We start from the raw sequence: 17,114 nt of genomic DNA, 5'->3' as shown, positions 1-17,114 counted from the left end.
TCTGGACAAGTTTTAGAGGTCTGATGGCCCTTAGAGGAAGACCAGTGAGTAGTGAGTTACATTAGCCTAGCTTTGTGATTAAAAGATACTGCACAAGTACCTGGGCAGCTTCCTGTGAGAGAAAGGGCAGAATCCTTCATATGTTACAAAAGAGGAATCTGCAAGACCGGGTTACATTTGAAACATGAGTTGAGAATGACAACTGGTTGTCCAAATTTATGCCCAGGCTACAAGCAGCTTCAAATGGTGATACCAGCGAGTTCTCAAAGGAAACTGAGAGGTCATGGTAAGGGCTGGGAGTTCCAGGTATGTATAGAAGCTCAGTTTTACAGGGGTTGAGCTTCAAGTGGTGGACGCAATGTCAGTCATGCATGCTGAGATATGTCTGGAAACCTGCATGTTGGAGGGTGGGAAAGAAAGAATTAATTGGGTGGTAGGAGAAGCCATGAGAAGATATTATATCACCAAGAGAACAAATATACAAATAGAAGAGAAGAGGGCCTAATACTGAGCTCTGGGGGACACCAGGGAAGAGTCTACATGGATTGGATGTGGATCCTCTCCATGTTACCTGATAGGACCTTCCCCCCAAATAGGACTGAAACCATTTCCATGCAGACTCAGTCACACCATGGCTGAAGAGAACAGAGAGGAGAAGGATGTGGTTTACTGTGTCAAAGGCTGCCGAAAGGTCAAGAAGAATCAAGACAGTTTGGCAGCTTTGGCAGCATGAAGTTTCTCTGTCACTGCTATGAGGGCTGTTTTTGTTGAATGTGCAGGTTTGTAGCCAGACATTGGAATTGTGGAGCTTTTTCTGGGTGAGGAAAAGAGATGATTGATTATAAAATGTACAATAAAGAACCTTTGAGAAGAAAGAAGTGATACTGGTCTGTAATTGATTATGTTGGCGCTGTTGAGTGTGGCCTTCTTTAAGACTGGTACCACCCTGACGATTTTAAATGCAGTTGGTACATGTCCAGAAGATAAGGAGTTGTTTATAATGACAGACATGAAAGGAAGCAGATCTCTCGAGGTTGTCTGGATCAGAGTGGAAGGAATGGCATCCAGTGGACGTGTAGTCGGATTACTGGAAGTCAGGAGTTGAAGCATTTCATCTGAGGAGAGAGAAGCAAAAGAAACCAGAGAGTTGGATGTAGGGGAATGAACACAGCTTGGAAGAGTGGGAACAGAGGAAAAGGACTGGTGGATTGCTGCAACCTTCTCCTCAAAAAAGGTGATGAAATCGTCAGGAGTAAGAGATGAGGAAGGAGGGGGAGAGGGAGGGTTAAGGAAAGAAGAAAAAATACTGAAGAGCTTTCCTGGATCCGATGCTGATGCTTATAATTTTCCTCTGTAGTAGGATGACTTTTCAAATGTTACTTCCAGTGAGAACCTGGAAAGGAGAGAATGGTATGAGCTGAGGTCTGAATCTGGGTGAGTTTTCCTCCACTGCCTCTCTGCAGTCCTTATTTTTCTCATGTGGCAGTGGAGTGTTTCTGTTAGCCAGGGGGCAGGTGGGAAGGTCTTGCAGGTCTAGAGGAGAGAGCGCACAGAAGATTAATCGATGAGGAGAGTGTAGAAAGTATTAGTAACTGTATCCATGGAGAGAGAAGAAAGAGTCAGGGTGAGGAAGGGTGGACAAAATGGTAGAAGTAAGGGAAGAGGGAGCGATGGAGCACAGATTGCGACAGAAGGAGGAAAAACATATCGGGGAGACATGGATGGAAAGAGAAGGGAGGGAGAGAGAGAAGGACAGAAAATGATGGTCTGAGAGGTGGAGGGGGTGACTGCAATGCTGAGTGTTGTGGTGATCTGGGTGAAAATCAGGTCCAGAACATTGCCCGCTCTGTGACACCGATAAAACTGATAAAACTGACACCAATGCTCAAATTACAAAATTGCCTATGTTCCTAAATCATTCAAATTAGGAATAATCAGACCACTTATCAAAAAACTAACCTTGGCCCTTGTGAGCTGTCAAATTACAGGCCTTCCATTTATTTTCAACATCCTAGAAAAAGCTGTATTTCAGCAGCTAAGCTCATATCTGAATCAGAACCAGATACATGACGTCTTTCATTCAGGGTTTAGGCTTAATCATAGTACAGAAACAGCACTAATTAAAGTAGTTAATGACTTGCTGTTGGCTTTTGACCAGGATTATGTCTCTTTGCTTATATTGCTTGATCTGAGTGCAGCATTTGACACTATAGATCACAACATTTTACTAGATAGATTTGAAAATGTTGGGATTAGGGGAATTGCCATTTCTGGTCGCTACCAGTTTGTTAATATAAATGGAGACTTCTCAGCATAAAACAAGGTTAGCTATGGTGTCCCACAAGGATCTGTTCTAGGGCCTTTGCTTTAATCTTTAAATATGCTACCTCTAGGTGACATTATACATAAACAATGTGCTAGTTTCCACTGCTATGCTCATGATACTCAGTTATATGTCTCATCCAAACCAGAGGACGTTTCATCTTAGTATTATTGACAAATGAATAAAGGACATCAGACACTCAGGAACTTTCTCTCACTTAATCCTGACAAAACAGAGGTGCTTCTATTAGGCCCAGAGACAGCTATGTCCTCACTCTCTAATTACTCAGTGAACCTACATGATCTCCAATCACATCTTCTCTAACAGTTAAAGATCTTGGAGTGATTATGGATCCCGGTTTCTCATTCGAAGCTCATAGTATTTCTAGGACTGCCTTTCTCCTCCTTAGGAACATTTCAAAGATTAGGAACATGCTCTCCTCACATGATGCAGAAAATCTAGTCCATGCATTTATCACTTCAAGATTGGACTACTGTAATGTCTTACTATCTGGCTGTACCACTAACACATAAACAAGCTCCAGCTATTTCAAAATGCAGCTTCCAGAGTTCTTACTAGAACTAGAAAATCACATCACTCCTATCTTAGCTACTTTACACTGACTCCCAGTAAAATGTCATATTGATTATAAAATACTTCTAGTGACCTACAAAGCACTGAATAGTCTTGCTCCACAGTACATTAGAGGACTCCTAGTGCATTACGATCCACCATGTCTGCTTAGATCAAAAGGTGTGGCTCTTTACTAGTACCAAGAATAATCTACCGCAGGGGGCAGAGCCTTTTCCTATAAAGTTCCCACACTATGGAATAACCTTCCTGTAAATGTTCAAGACTCAGACACAGACTCTAAATTTAAGGCTACGCTGAAAACCTATCAGTACAGTCAGGCATTTTATTAACTACTTCCCATCTTAGATGAAGGTGTAGATTTGGGGGTCCATGGCACTGAGAGTTATGGTAAACTGGGATGTTATGATGCTGTCACTTTACCTCCGCTGAGAACAGCGGAGTGTTGATGTTCAGGGTGCCCTCATGCCTGTGTTTCCTTGTGGCTCTTTCGTTTTAGCTGTGCTGCCATAGCTAGATCTGCCGGAGTCTATCTCTGCACATTATAGTGCCATAATTTACACACTCTCGTACCTGGACATGCCTAATAATCTAGTCTCTCTATCTGCCGAGGTACACTCGATTACAGTTTTTCACTTTTCCCTGAATAAGACAAGAACTAATCATATTATTGAGGACTAGTCTTAGGCTGCAATGTAGGCATGGGGCTTAGGTATATGCTCTGGACTTATCTGGTACTTGTCTTGGTCTTTTATCTATTTATTTATTTATTTTTTTATTTATCTACTTACTTCTGTTATTATTGATTTATTTATTTGTATGTTTATATTAGGCTTAGGGTTGGTTGGGGTCAGAGGTCAGGCCTTATGTTCAGCACCTAGAGATGGAGCGGATTATCTATTTGAGGGCTTCAGAGTGATGTTTTATAGGAAGACAAGAGAAGTGTATTGCCATGTAGAGGCCTTTTATTTTACTCCCCCACTATTAGTTATTAAGGAGTTTAGCAGGGGTCTCCCTCCATGTGCCTGTGGTTGGCTTAATGGGAGGTAGGGAATTGTGTTTTAGGGGATCACATTATTGTGCTTAGGGGTTTGGGTCAAGGAGTCATTTTAGTTAGTGTATGGAGAATTTGTAGGACACATCATCAGTAGTGTACCACACAATCACTGGATGTTTCAGCCTTTTAAACACTAGACACCCTCCTCTAGATGGCCCACCTTAGGTTGATCAGTCCCAGGCGTGTGTCCTAATATGTGCAATCAGGATTAAAGTTTACAGTCAAGGGGTAGGGGATAATTTTAGATTTTAGGCCCAATGACTGGTAGGTGGGAGAGGGTTAAGGTATTAGGGCAGAGGTGAGCATTGTGTTCGGTTGTAGGTGGTTAGGTTTTAGGGCCTGAGGATGGGTGGTTGGTTAAATTTTGGGGGATGGGGATGGGGGTGTCTGTGATTTAGGAGTTGGTTTAGGTTACAGGGTTATAGGTGGGAAATGGTTTTAGGTTTATGGTTAGGGCCTGGTTAAGGTTAGCGGTGGGGGCATGAGATGGTTAGGGTCAGGGCTATAGTCAGGGTTATGGTCAGGGCTAGGGGCATAAGATGTTTAGGGTTAGGGACAGGGTCAGAGTTAGGGTCACAAAGTCAGGGTTAGGGATAGAGATGCCTAGAGATGGAGTGGGTTATCCATTTGAGGGCTTCAGAGTGGAGTATTATGCGGAGAAGTGTACTACCCTATATAGCTCTTTTGTTTTTCTCCCCCAAAATAAGGGGTTTGGCAGGTGTGTCTCACTACATGTGTGGCTGCCTTAATGGGAGGTAGAGAATTGTGTCTTAGGGGATCACATTATTGTGCTTAGGGGTTTGGGTAAAGGGATCATTCTAGTTAGTGTATGGAGAATTTGTAGGACACATCGTCAGCAGTGTACCACAGAATCATTGCATGTTTCGGCCTTTTAAACACTAGATACCCTCCTCTGAGGTGGAGAGCTTTTCTACAATTCCAATGTAATTTTTCAGAAAGATATCAAGCTTCTAATGCTTTGGACCCATGGCGGGGTACACTAGTGGCAGACTGTCTCCTCACCTTCCACAAGGTCCCAGAACAGCCAGGCTTCTACCATCAGCGTTCCGTCCACTAATCTGTTTGTTAGCTATGGAGGAGTCTATTTCATTCATACTTTTTCCATTCTTGGTGACCTCCCTCTTTGTTCTCTATAGGAATGAGTGCAGAGGAGATTGAGAGCTTTCTAATGCAAAAAACACTTGATTCTAGGTGCTACCATTCCTGAGATATTACACTGCCTGGCCAAAAGAAAGTCACCACCTGGATTTAACTAAGCAAATAAGTAAGAGCCTCCCATTGGATAATTACTGCATGGGTGATTATGTTTCAGCTGGTAACAAGTTATTTAACCCTAACTGATGCAGTGAGTAGCTTCTTATTTGTTAAACAACCATGTCAAAAGACACATCTTGTGGTTGTGGAAAAGATGTTAATCTGTTTCAAAAGGGTCAAATTATTGGCATACATCAAGCAAAGAAAACATCTAAGCAGATTGCTGAAACTACTAAAATCGGGTTAAGAACTGTCCAACGCATTATTAAAAAGTGGAAGGACAGTGGGGAAACATAATCTCTGAGGCAGGAATGTCGTAGGAAAAAAATCTTGAATGATCGTGATCGGCAATCACTTTAATTTGTGGTGAAATCAAGTCGTAGACAAAACAACAGCAGAACTCAGGGACATGTTTAATAGTGAAAGTAAGAGCATTTCCACACGCAAATGCAATGCAAAGGGAACTCAAGGGATTGGGACTAAACAGCTGTGTAGCTTTAAGAAAACAACTTGTCAGTGAGGCTAACGGGCAAAAACGGCTTCAATTTGCTAGGGAGCATAAAGATTGGAATCTGGAGCAATGGAAGAAGGTCATGCGGTCTGATGAGTCCAGATTTACCTTGTTCCAGAGTGATGGGCGCATCAGGGTAGGAAGAGAGGTGGCTGAAGTGATGCACCCATCATGCCTAGTGCCTACCGTACAAGCCTGTGGGGGCAGTGCTATGATCTGGGGTTGCTGCAGTTGGTCAGGTCTAGGTTCGGCAACGTTATGTGCCCAAAGAATGAGGTTATTCCATCAATGGATTTTTTCTTCCCTGATGGCACAGGCATATTCCAAGATGACAATGCCAGGATTCATCGGCATTCATCTGTGAAAGAGTGGTTCAGGGAGCATGAGACATCATTTTCACAGATGGACTGGCCACCACAGAGTCCAGATCTGAACCCCATTGAAAATCTTTGGGATGTGCTGGAGAAGACTTTGCGCAGTGGTCCAAATCTCCCATCAATACAAGATTTTGGGGAAAAATTAATGCAACTCTGGACAGAAATAAATGTCTAAAACAGTAGATTATGTAAATTCAATAGGCATTTAACCAACCTTCTAAAATGCACTTAGGTCCCTAACATTTAATTGACTACTATTTTTAGGGGGTCACCATCCAATTGTGGTATAAACCAAGAATGTTTTTCCTGAACTAGGGCTCAGAAGTTAGGGTTAGTAGGGTTGTATAATTTATCCAGGATTTGTCTGTTAATATATCTGCGGTCGTTAGTAGCCTAGAAGCGCCTGGTGTCATTCAAAATCTGGGTATCTGAATTTTAAGGCTGTATGGTTTCAGGGGAATTGGACGTAGCATGGCTGAGAAATATGCATTTAAAGTTGAATTACCCTTATATTGCTTGTTTGTGTGTGTGAGATGTGCTATGGAATCAGTTCCTTTAATATCTTCGGGGTCCTGCAGGCACTGCATGCTGCAGTCATTTGTCATAGAGAGAAATGTGAACTAAGGCAGTTTAAAATGGCACGTGTACAAAATTGCCACATCATTTAAACTTTAGACTGTATGTGTGTGTAATGTTCATAGCAGCCTTGACTTTCACTTTCTGGAGTGCTTTAGAATCTGAACAAAGAATGACATTATTTTAATATGTTGGCAAATAAAATGTTTGTTTGTGATATTTGTTTATTGCCTGTTGTAATGTTGTAGATCACTTCTCTCTCCAGAGAGATTAAGGCAACATTCTGATAAATTAAACAGACATCAAGCAGAAAATTGAGGGGTCAAATAGGAGAATGGAGATTCTTTTGTTATGGCTCTCAGGAACGGGCTGTTGGAACATGTTGTAACTGACGTGAGTGTGTTTTAATGTAAGCAGATACAGTGATTCATTGTCCTACTCATTGTGCCTTTTTCCCATTGTCCAAAAGCCAAAATAGGATTTTCTAGGGTAAGATGGACAAGGTTTGATTAAACAAAATGAATTAGTTGTCTGATTACTTTAGCCATCAACAGGATGATCTGTCTTACCACTTCTAACAGTGGCAGTCAGTGGTTAAGGTACTTGAGTAGTAATCAGAAGGTTGCTAGTTCAAGTCCCACGATTGGCAGGTTATTTCTGTTGGGCCCCTGAGTCAGACCCTTAAAGCTCACTTGCGCTGTAAAACATCCTGATGTTCCTTGACAGTGAATGTCCCTGTGGCTTGATTTATTACACTCTTCTTGACACATTATGGTTTTTGTGGCTGTTCACCATCAACTATGTATGGAATTTAGTTTTAAATCACTTTCCTGTTTGTGTGCTAACCTGTGCTCAAGCACATAGGTTAGGTGTTGTCTCTATCTCACACGTTTATGGGGAAGATAATGGATTATCTGGAAGTAGCTGTGTCCATTTGTGTGCCTGATGTTGTGCCCACCCCCATTACCTGATCTGATGAGTCGGCCTGACTTACCTGCTGCTCAGACATCTGATGAATCCCTGACACATTGCTTTAAGTTAGTTGGCAGAGAAAACAAACTGAAAGGTTATCGGAGCATATATTTTATTTGAGATTGTGTTTTATTAAGGACATGGGGTCAGTGATTCCAATGAGGAGTAACTCTGTAGCCCAGGTAGTTGTTCCCGTGTCATACCGATCACACATTATCACTAGCCCATGACCATCCCCTGTCTGGACACCTAGGTATCAGAAAAACTACTCAACAAATTCTATAATATTTCTTTTGGCCATCGATTAGGAGTGATGCTGGACACTGCCGTTCATGCCACACTTGCTAGTTGGCTGGCAAACCAAATCATGTCATTCTGTCCGTTCCTCTGTGCCCCATTCCTGCAGGTGGTGAGCCCTTTGAAAGGGTGTGGGTTGATTGTGTGGGCCCTTTGCTAAATTCCAATTCTGGCAATTGCTACATATTGACTATAATGTGTGCTGCCATCCATCCCTAAAATCCAAAACAGTAAGCAGAGCTATAATTAAGTTCTGCACTACCTTCTCATTGCCCAAACTTTACATCACACCTGTTCTCCTAGGTGACACGTTGTCACGGTTAGTCCCTCCTAGCTTCCTTATTTTCCCTGTCTTGTGTATTTTAGTTACTTGCCCTAGTTTCGTTTTCTCCGCCCCTCGTTTGATTTCTCACACCTATCCCTCGTTTCTACCTTGTTGAGTTGTATTTAAGCCCTGTCTGATGCCCTGTGTTTTGGTGGTTCATTGCATTTATGTGGTTGTTTGGATGTTTGAAAGTCTGTTTTCTGATATTGATGTGTTTGAAAGCCTGTGCCCATAAGTTTGTACTCGGTGCCTTCGTGTTTCTCCAAGCCTTCGTGTTTCTTAGCCTATGTTGTAGTCTGCTTCCCTTGTTTGTCTTTGTGTGCTTTTGTTTCTTTATCATGTATCCCCGTAATCTCCGTATCGGTAAAATGGCCCTGGACTGCTCCGATGACTCTGAATCTGAATTTGCCCCTAAAAAATCTTGCTATTCTCTGCACGCGTCCGTTTCCTTACCGCTCAACGTTACACACGTGAACTTGGTATACAGCACCAGTTCTCCAATACTTACCCCCCGGAGTCCCAAGGTGCTCTGGAGCGTGTTCACTATGACATGGCCACATCATCTCAAATTAAGCCTCAAACATGACTGGCGCATAATTTTCTCACCACATTTAAAAATGGTAGTGGGAAAACTAAGTGTTTATATTCAGACCTTTCCAACGAGCCCACCCTCGAATCTCTCCTCCCAGGGACCCTGGAGATATTAAAGAAATGGATTCCATAGCGCGTTTCACACACACACATGCAATATAACGGTAAAGGGTAATTCGACTTTAAATACTTATTTCTCGGCCATGCCACGTCCAATTCCCCTGAAACTGTACAGCCTTAAAATTCAGATCCCCAGATTTCAAACGACACCAGGTGCTTCTCTGCTACCAACGACCACGGTTATATTGACGGACAAATCCTGGACAAATTATACAACCCTAATAACCCTAACTTCTGAGTCCTAGTTCAGGAAAAACATAAATGGTTTGTACTACAATTGGATGATGACCCCCTAAAAATAATAGTAAATTAAACGTTAGGGACCTAAGTGCATTTTAGAAGGTTGGTTAAATGCCTATTGAATTTATGCAATCTGTTTTAGACTTTGAAAACTACTGTATTTGCAGCACACTGTCTCTGTAAAGCACTTGAATGTACATAACAGATATGTGGATGTGGGTATGCAGCTCAACTTCTACAGCGCTGGCTCATCTGCCTTGCAGAGTGATAGATGAGGAACAGGGTTACAGACAGCTGTGCAGGCCTGACAGGGACTCATCACTGGGTTCAAATTCAGCTCACTCTCCTTCCCGGTCCACACCTCCAGTGGCCTGCCAAGTTTTGCTCAACACAAAGCGCACACACAGCACCCAAGCGTAGTATGATGAAATGTTTGACTGTGAAGGACAACATCTTCTTAATCAGGCCATAATGTAACATCAGCAAAACTCTACATCTAAGGGAAGAGAATAAAAGATAAGAAAAAGAAAAAAGACAAAGGTCATATACAGCAAACTTGTAGTGTTACCATCTGAACATGCTGCACATATAACAAGTTTAAAAGCAGTTTAATTTCAAATTTCACTTCTACTCATGTCAAGCACCTTTGTGTTTGTTCTTTCTAACAAGATGGATGTCATGTTTTCTGGTGGAGGCTGTTCACCTGTGACTCCTCTATAAATCCAGAAAGAATGAGGCTTAAGAATAATGTGATGTTTTTCACTCCTCTTGTGCCAGTCACCTTTGTGTAGGTTCCACTAGGTTTTGCTGTTATTCTTTATATCTATGAAATATTTGTTAGATAGGACTACATATATGTATTAGTTGGGGAATACAGTAGTTTGGCAAACGCATCTTTAGAATCGTGTCATGTTGCTTATGGCAAACACAAATCAAGCATTCACGTATATGCATACCATTCATGAAAATATTCAACCATATTCCTGCATTGACCACTGGAGAACATGAGCTTACACTGGAAAACACAGTAGGCATCGATCTGCAAATCAATTCTGCTTTGTATAAAATAGGATAAAGCATGCCTTTCTGTTGGACTTCAATTACATTTCCTAGAAGTCATCGCTATGGAAATGCATTTGTGTTTAAGTATGAGTGCTTGATCTAAAAGTGGCGAAAGAAGGGCTTTTCTAAAGAATACATATAAGAACACATAAAGCCTAAGAGAGCTAATTTTTTTTTTTTTTTACATTTACATATTAGCAGAGTTGGAGTGTGAGTCACACTCCACACATACTACGGTTGCACTGCAAATTGTGGGAGAAATTCATATATAATGAGTCTGAGATTGAATATGTAGAGATTAACATGTACTGTCTTAGTTTGTGAATTGTGTATAAATGTGCCAGTAAGTAGAAACGTCTTTTCCGAACTTCAAATCGCACTCTTAAGCTGTCTGCAGGTGTTTGTCTTTGATACAGAACAAACGTGTTACTGTTAGTGAAGCTACAAGCCAGTAGATAAGACTAAACCAGTTAGATCAAGTCTTTTTTTACTATGTATTTTAAGGAGTGCCTCACTCACATCGGGCAGTACGTGCTCTCATCGCTTTCCTGATTTTTCTGCTATGCATTCACCTCTTCTCTTCTGCTAAGTAAATCTTCTTTGAACACGCAAGGATGATGCTGACTCTGTTAGAGAGTACCATGACAAATTTGTGTCCCTGGGTGGGCAACAAGAGTTCTGCTTTCCTCTAGTGGAGAACCGGAGGACGCTCATGAAATCTACGTTGAGGCAGGCAGTTCGGACTTTCACGCAAGGAGCAGACTGTCGTTCCCCCATGAATTACAACAAAGAACAACAAGGAATGACAAAGTAGTAATTAGAATTGATCTTCTATTTTGAATTGGATGAAATACAAGTTGGCATATTGAAGTGATGAGTATAGTAGTGTGTGGTTGCAGATGTTCGTCAGAGTTGAGACAATGAACAAGGAATTATGAGAATTCCAAAAGATTATAGGAGATAATCTTAAAAGACTATAAGAGATAGTCAGTGAGTGTTCAATGTACTGTGATAACGATCACAGTTGTTCAGCTAGTGGATGCAGTGAACTAGGAACCTTATACTGACGAGTATTTGTGTTTAGTGAAGATGCAGCAGTGCCAATGGAACAGTCTGACGAGCATATGTAACAGACCACTCTATTTTTTTCTTAAATCAGCATCTCCACATGTACAGCAGCCATTCCATTCAAGTGTTTGTTGAATTCCTTCAGGCACACCTCATTCTATTTAATGAGATGCTAAATAGGTGATCACCTTAACAAAATCCTATTCTAACGAGCAACAATATTAAAAACCACTACTGCTGTCATTATTATTCTCTTGTTATAGAACCAGCTGGATGGGAAAAGCAGTGCTAGGACTACCTAAAAATTAAGTGTAGTCAAAATACATCTACAGGCCATACCAAAAGAGTTGAAAAGAAAAGTTCTTAATGCGGAAAAGAGTGGTTCAATTGTAGCTTTACTGGCAGAGGGATACAGTGAGCGTCAGGGTGCTTCCATCTTGAAAATTTAAAAAACTGCACTTCATAAGAACAAGGTCAAGCAGCAAACACATGGGACAACAGCTACAGACTGGCAGACATCAAAAACAACTCTCTACCAACCATGATCGCCACCTCATTCGAATGTCACTTAACAACCGTAAGATGACGTCAAGTGACCTACAAAAAGAATGGCGTGCAGCAGCAGGGGTGAATTGCACAGCAAGGACAGTTCGAAACAGGCTTCTGGAGGCAGGGCTGCAGTCGTGCAAAGCTAGAAAAAGCCCTTCATCAATGATAAGCAAAGAAGAGCCAGACTGAAGTTGCATAAGACTGTAAGGATTGGACTGTAGAAGACCGGAGTAAGGTCATCTTCTCTGAGTGCAATTTTCAGCTTTGTCCAACACCTGGTGGTGTAATGGTTAGCCAGAGACCTGGAGAGGCCTACAAGCAAGAGTGTTTGGAACCCACTGTAAAATTTGATGCGGGATCGGTGATGATCTGGGGATGTTTCAGCAAGGCTGGAATTGGGCAGATTTGTCTTTGTGAAGGACACATGAGTCAAGCCAGTTACAAAACTGTGCTGGAAGAAAACTTGCTGCCTTCTGCTCTGACAATGTTCCCCAACTCTGATGATTGTTTTTTTTCAAAACCACAATGCTCCATATTACACAGCCAGGTCAATCAGTGTGGATGAAGGACCACCAGATCAAGACCCTATTACGGTCAGCCCAATCTCCAGACCTGAACCCCACTGAAAACCTCTAGAATGTGATCAAGAGGAAGATGGATAGTCGCAAGCCAAACAAAGCCGAGCTCCAGGAATTTCTGTGCCAGGAGTGGTATGAAGTTATCCAACAGCAATGTGAAAGTCTGGTGGGAAGCATGCCAAGATGCATGAAAGCTGTGATTAAAAATCAGGGTTATTCCATCAAATATTGATTTCTTGACTCATCCTAAGATGAAATATTAGTACTATGTTGTTTATAAATGAATATGAGCTTGCATTATTTGTGGTCTGACATTTCTGTAACTGTTTTGTTATTTTCATAAAAATGCATACTCTAAAATGCAATATTTTTATCTGGAATTTGCACGAAATGTTGCCAGTTGTTTATAGACTAAAACAAAACTGCTCAGCCTGGTCAAACACATACCCATCAATTGAACTGATAATTGAGAACTGAGAAACTGAATTTTGTAGGGGTCTTTTTTTTTTTTTTTAAATAAATTATGATTAATTATTACTATTGATTACTATTGTTGATAGTGGGAAGATGGGACAGATCCATAGTAAAAATCAAAGAAAAAGGCCAATGAACCAACTCTGCCAGTTAAGGGTCAGGACCCCCCCTCCCCCATCATGAGATAGAGAACAGGGTGTTCTTTTGTCAGTCCAAATATTCAGTACATGAAGGTCAATTATGGAGAGGAATGTTTAGCACAGTTTAACGTGTGGGTTCAGGACTGTGGATTCCCAAATAAGGGAACTCTGAGCACTAGACAGATAGAACAAATCAAATTGAAATTAGAACAAAAGGAGAAGAAAGTATGGGTAGATAAAGTGTTTTTAGCAGACAGGAAGGCATTGTGGCATGGTAGATGGAGGCACAGTGTTCTCAGTGTTTAAAGTTACAGAGGGACCCCGACCTGGACTCCGCCCCACCTGTACAGCCGAGACGAGAGTCACCACAATGTGCAACCACTTCCACCTGTGAACCGACCAACACCTGAAGGAGGAGTCCCATCACTCTATCCTAACCTTTCCCAAGTCCAGGAGCCTCCCCCTTACACATCAGGTGTCAGCTCTACCTCGTGACTGCAAAGATCACCCCCCACTCTCCCCGCCATGTACTTGCTCCGGGACAGCTTATCATGCAGAGGAGATGAGGCATGATGAAGGGTGCATACTAAGTAGTCCTATGAGAGCCAATTCACAAGGTCATGTCCACCAAGAATTCTCACTACCCAGGATCGAGGTGTCAGGCGTGATTCTTATCCACAGGCCATGGACTATGAGCGATATCAAAGAGAGCACAACCACTCTGCAAGAGGTGGGAGGAAGAACGTTTGGTGAAGAATTACAAATCTTCTGCAGGGAGTTCCACCTGACAACTCATGAACTCCATCGCCTCCTCATGGCCAAAATGGGCATAGACTTTAGCAAGGTATGACATGGCTGCCCCCATGAAGACCATATGATGACCAATCCAGACTGGGGCCATGCTGACAAAATGTGACTGAGATCATAGCTTTTCACCAGCGGCTGGAAGCAGCTTTCCCAATCAGAATAGGTATAACCAAAATCAGCATGCGCAAGCAAGAAGATGGGGAAACGGTGACCTGCTATCTTGGACGCTTTACAGAGCTGCACGAGAAACACTGTGGCACTGAAAGGCCAGAGGAACTGGCAGCGGGTGAACCAGCTCCGGGAGTGTGGGAAGCCCATCTTTGAAATAGCTTCATGAATGGCCTGCAACAAGATATTGCATGCACAGTGAGGCAACTCTGTATTTTGTGGGAAACTGCTAATCTCACAAAGAACAATATGCTGTGCATGCTGAGAAATTGTTAAAGGGCAAAGAGAAGCAAAGGAACGAGAAACAGCAAAAAGATCTTGATGCAGCCACTCTCATCACGTTCCAGGCTGCACATTCAGGTGAAGGAGGAAGAGACAAAGGAAGGGGGAGAGGAGGATATAAGTCAGGTGGACAGAAAGGGGCCTGTTTCACCTGTGGGAGCTTTGAACATTTTGCTAAGAACTGTTCCAAGAAAGGGGGAGAAGAAAGCCCAGTCTCCACACAAGATCAAGCAGACTGATGGCAATGGGCCCTCTGCTGGGAGTAGGGGAGGTAACACAAAACACCAGCAAAATCATTTAGCTCACATTAATCAGGATACACAATATGAGAAGTACGAGAGGTTGGTTTAAAGACTCCAACATTAGTGAATGATTGACAACCACATTCTGGTCTGCCCATTACTGTGCCATACAGGTTCAGCTTGCTGTATGCACTGAAGGCTGTCCGGGGGTTGGAGTACCATCCCCCCTCATGGCTGTTGTCAAGATGATTTTTTATTTATTTATTTTTTAATGCAATGGGCTCCAAACCCCACATTTCTCTGGCTAAGCTCTCTTATAGGGACTGGAAGAATGTGACCCGTTGGGTGCAGAAATGCTCAAACACAAGAAGTGTTTGGGTTGCCACAAAAGACCCTCCTCATTGTATAATGCATCACTGGGGGACTTTAAGCAAAGTCATGCCTCATTTGTACATGTTGAGTTCAGCGTTGTATTAACCTCTCATGACAAGCGCAGCACAGGAGTATTTGTTTCTGTTTCAGAATCAACCACACCAGCTGAAGTTCATCCCAGACTCTGAGAAGTTCCAGAATCAGTATGGGTACGAGAAAAATGTGATGTGGGCTTAATCAAAGGAGTAAACTCCCCAAAATCTGATTTTAGGCCAGGACAAACCCATTATCCACTGAAGACAGAGGCCATTGAAGGCATTAGACCTGTGTTTAACTCACTAGTGAAAGCCAGAGTAACTGTCCCTCCAAAACATGGATGAGCTCATGATCTGTTCCCCCACAAAAGAAGTGTGAAGATGATACTGTAGCATTGTTGCAACACTTCGCTAAAGAGGGCCACAAACTTAGCCTATCCAAACTGCAGTTTGTAGAACAAGAGGTGCATTTTTTAGGTCGATATCACGGGGGAAGGTAAACGTGTCAGCAATTCAAAAGATTCCCAGTCACAGTAAAACAAGTATCATCATTCTTGGGCATGTGTTCTTACTGCAGGACCTTTATTCCTAACTACTCCATCCTGGAAGCTCCTATTAGAGAGATGGTGCATGGCACTTTACTCAGCGCATCCTCACAAGTCACCTGGTCTGAGGAAGCAAGTAAAGCTTTTGAAGAACTAAAACAAACTCTGCAGGCAACTCCTATGTTAGGCTTACCTGATCCTAGTGAACCATTTGTACAAACTGTTGATTAAAAGAAAGGACGTATGACTTCTATTCTTTTGCAGAAACACGGGGACAGGCTGAGACCAGTAGCCTACTTTTCAAGCAAGTTGGACCTGTTGGCAGCTGGTCTTCCGGTGTGCCTCAGAGCTGTGGCTGCAGCAGGAAAGGCAGTGGCGGCTTCCAGAGATACTGTAGGATGTTATGATTTGACTCCTTTGGTTACTCATGCTGTTTCCCTGCTTCTGCTGGAATGAAAGACATCACACTTCTTGACAAAGATGGTTCACTAAGGGTTTCTGTAATTACTCCAAAAGTTTTTGGAAATAATGTGTAATTTGTGCACAACACAATTCAGGACAGGGTTTTAGAGTGGAATAGGTGGCACACCCTATACCAGACAAGCCATTTGATCATCTACAAATGGACTTTATAGAACTGACACCTAGTAAGGGAAAGAAATGTTGTCTGGTGATAGTCAATATGTTCTTCAAATAGATCAAGATTTTTCCAACGGCAAAGCAAGACTGATGCTGTGGCAAAAGTGCCTTGGAGAGATATCATTCCAAGATGGGGTATACCTAATAAGATATCTAGAGACAATGGTACACCTTTTGTATGCGAAGCATTAAAAATGGTGGAAAAATCCTTGTGAATAGATCTAAGACAGCATTGTGCTTACCACCCACCTAGTTCAGAAGCAAAAAAGAAGGAAAATGGCACCTTGAAGAATAAAACTGAGCAAGGCATGCGCAGAAACGGGGTTAGGAGGGACTAAGGTCCTCCCCGTTGTGTTTTGGTCTGATCTGTAATCTCATTTGCATGAGTACAAGTTAAGACCATTTGAAATTTTGTTCGGACGGCCACCTAACACCGGCATAGGCCCTGTGAAACCCTCCATATCTGATATATCAATGTGTGATGATGCAATGTTGAATTATTGTGTAACCCTGTCCTGTGCTCTTGAATCTGTTCACAAGCAGGTGAAAACATCTTTACCAGCCCCAGTGGCAGGACCCCTACATGACATGAAACCTGTGGACTGGGTGGTAATCAAACATTTCCAAAGAACAAGGTGGACCAGACCATTTCAAGTACTACTTACTACACACACAGCAGTGAAGACAGCAGGAAGAACAACGTGGGTCCACGCCAGTCAGTGCGGGAGAGTCCCTGAACCAACTGAACAATCCGAATCAGAAGAACTGAGTCAGTCAGAACAGTAGATAAGGGTGTATTTGTTAACAGCTAGCTTTGGGTACCACTAAGCCCCAGTAAGGTGGGAAGAGTGCATATTGGGTATACCTGCACTCTAAGCACCAATAAACATCAAGAAGG

This window comes from Electrophorus electricus, chromosome 5 (genome assembly GCF_041902795.1).
Source record: "Electrophorus electricus isolate QZ-2024a chromosome 5, ASM4190279v1, whole genome shotgun sequence".
NCBI classification, from domain to species: domain Eukaryota; kingdom Metazoa; phylum Chordata; class Actinopteri; order Gymnotiformes; family Gymnotidae; genus Electrophorus; species Electrophorus electricus.
The sequence above is the reverse complement of the archived record's forward strand: the minus strand, read 5'-3'. Positions refer to the sequence as shown.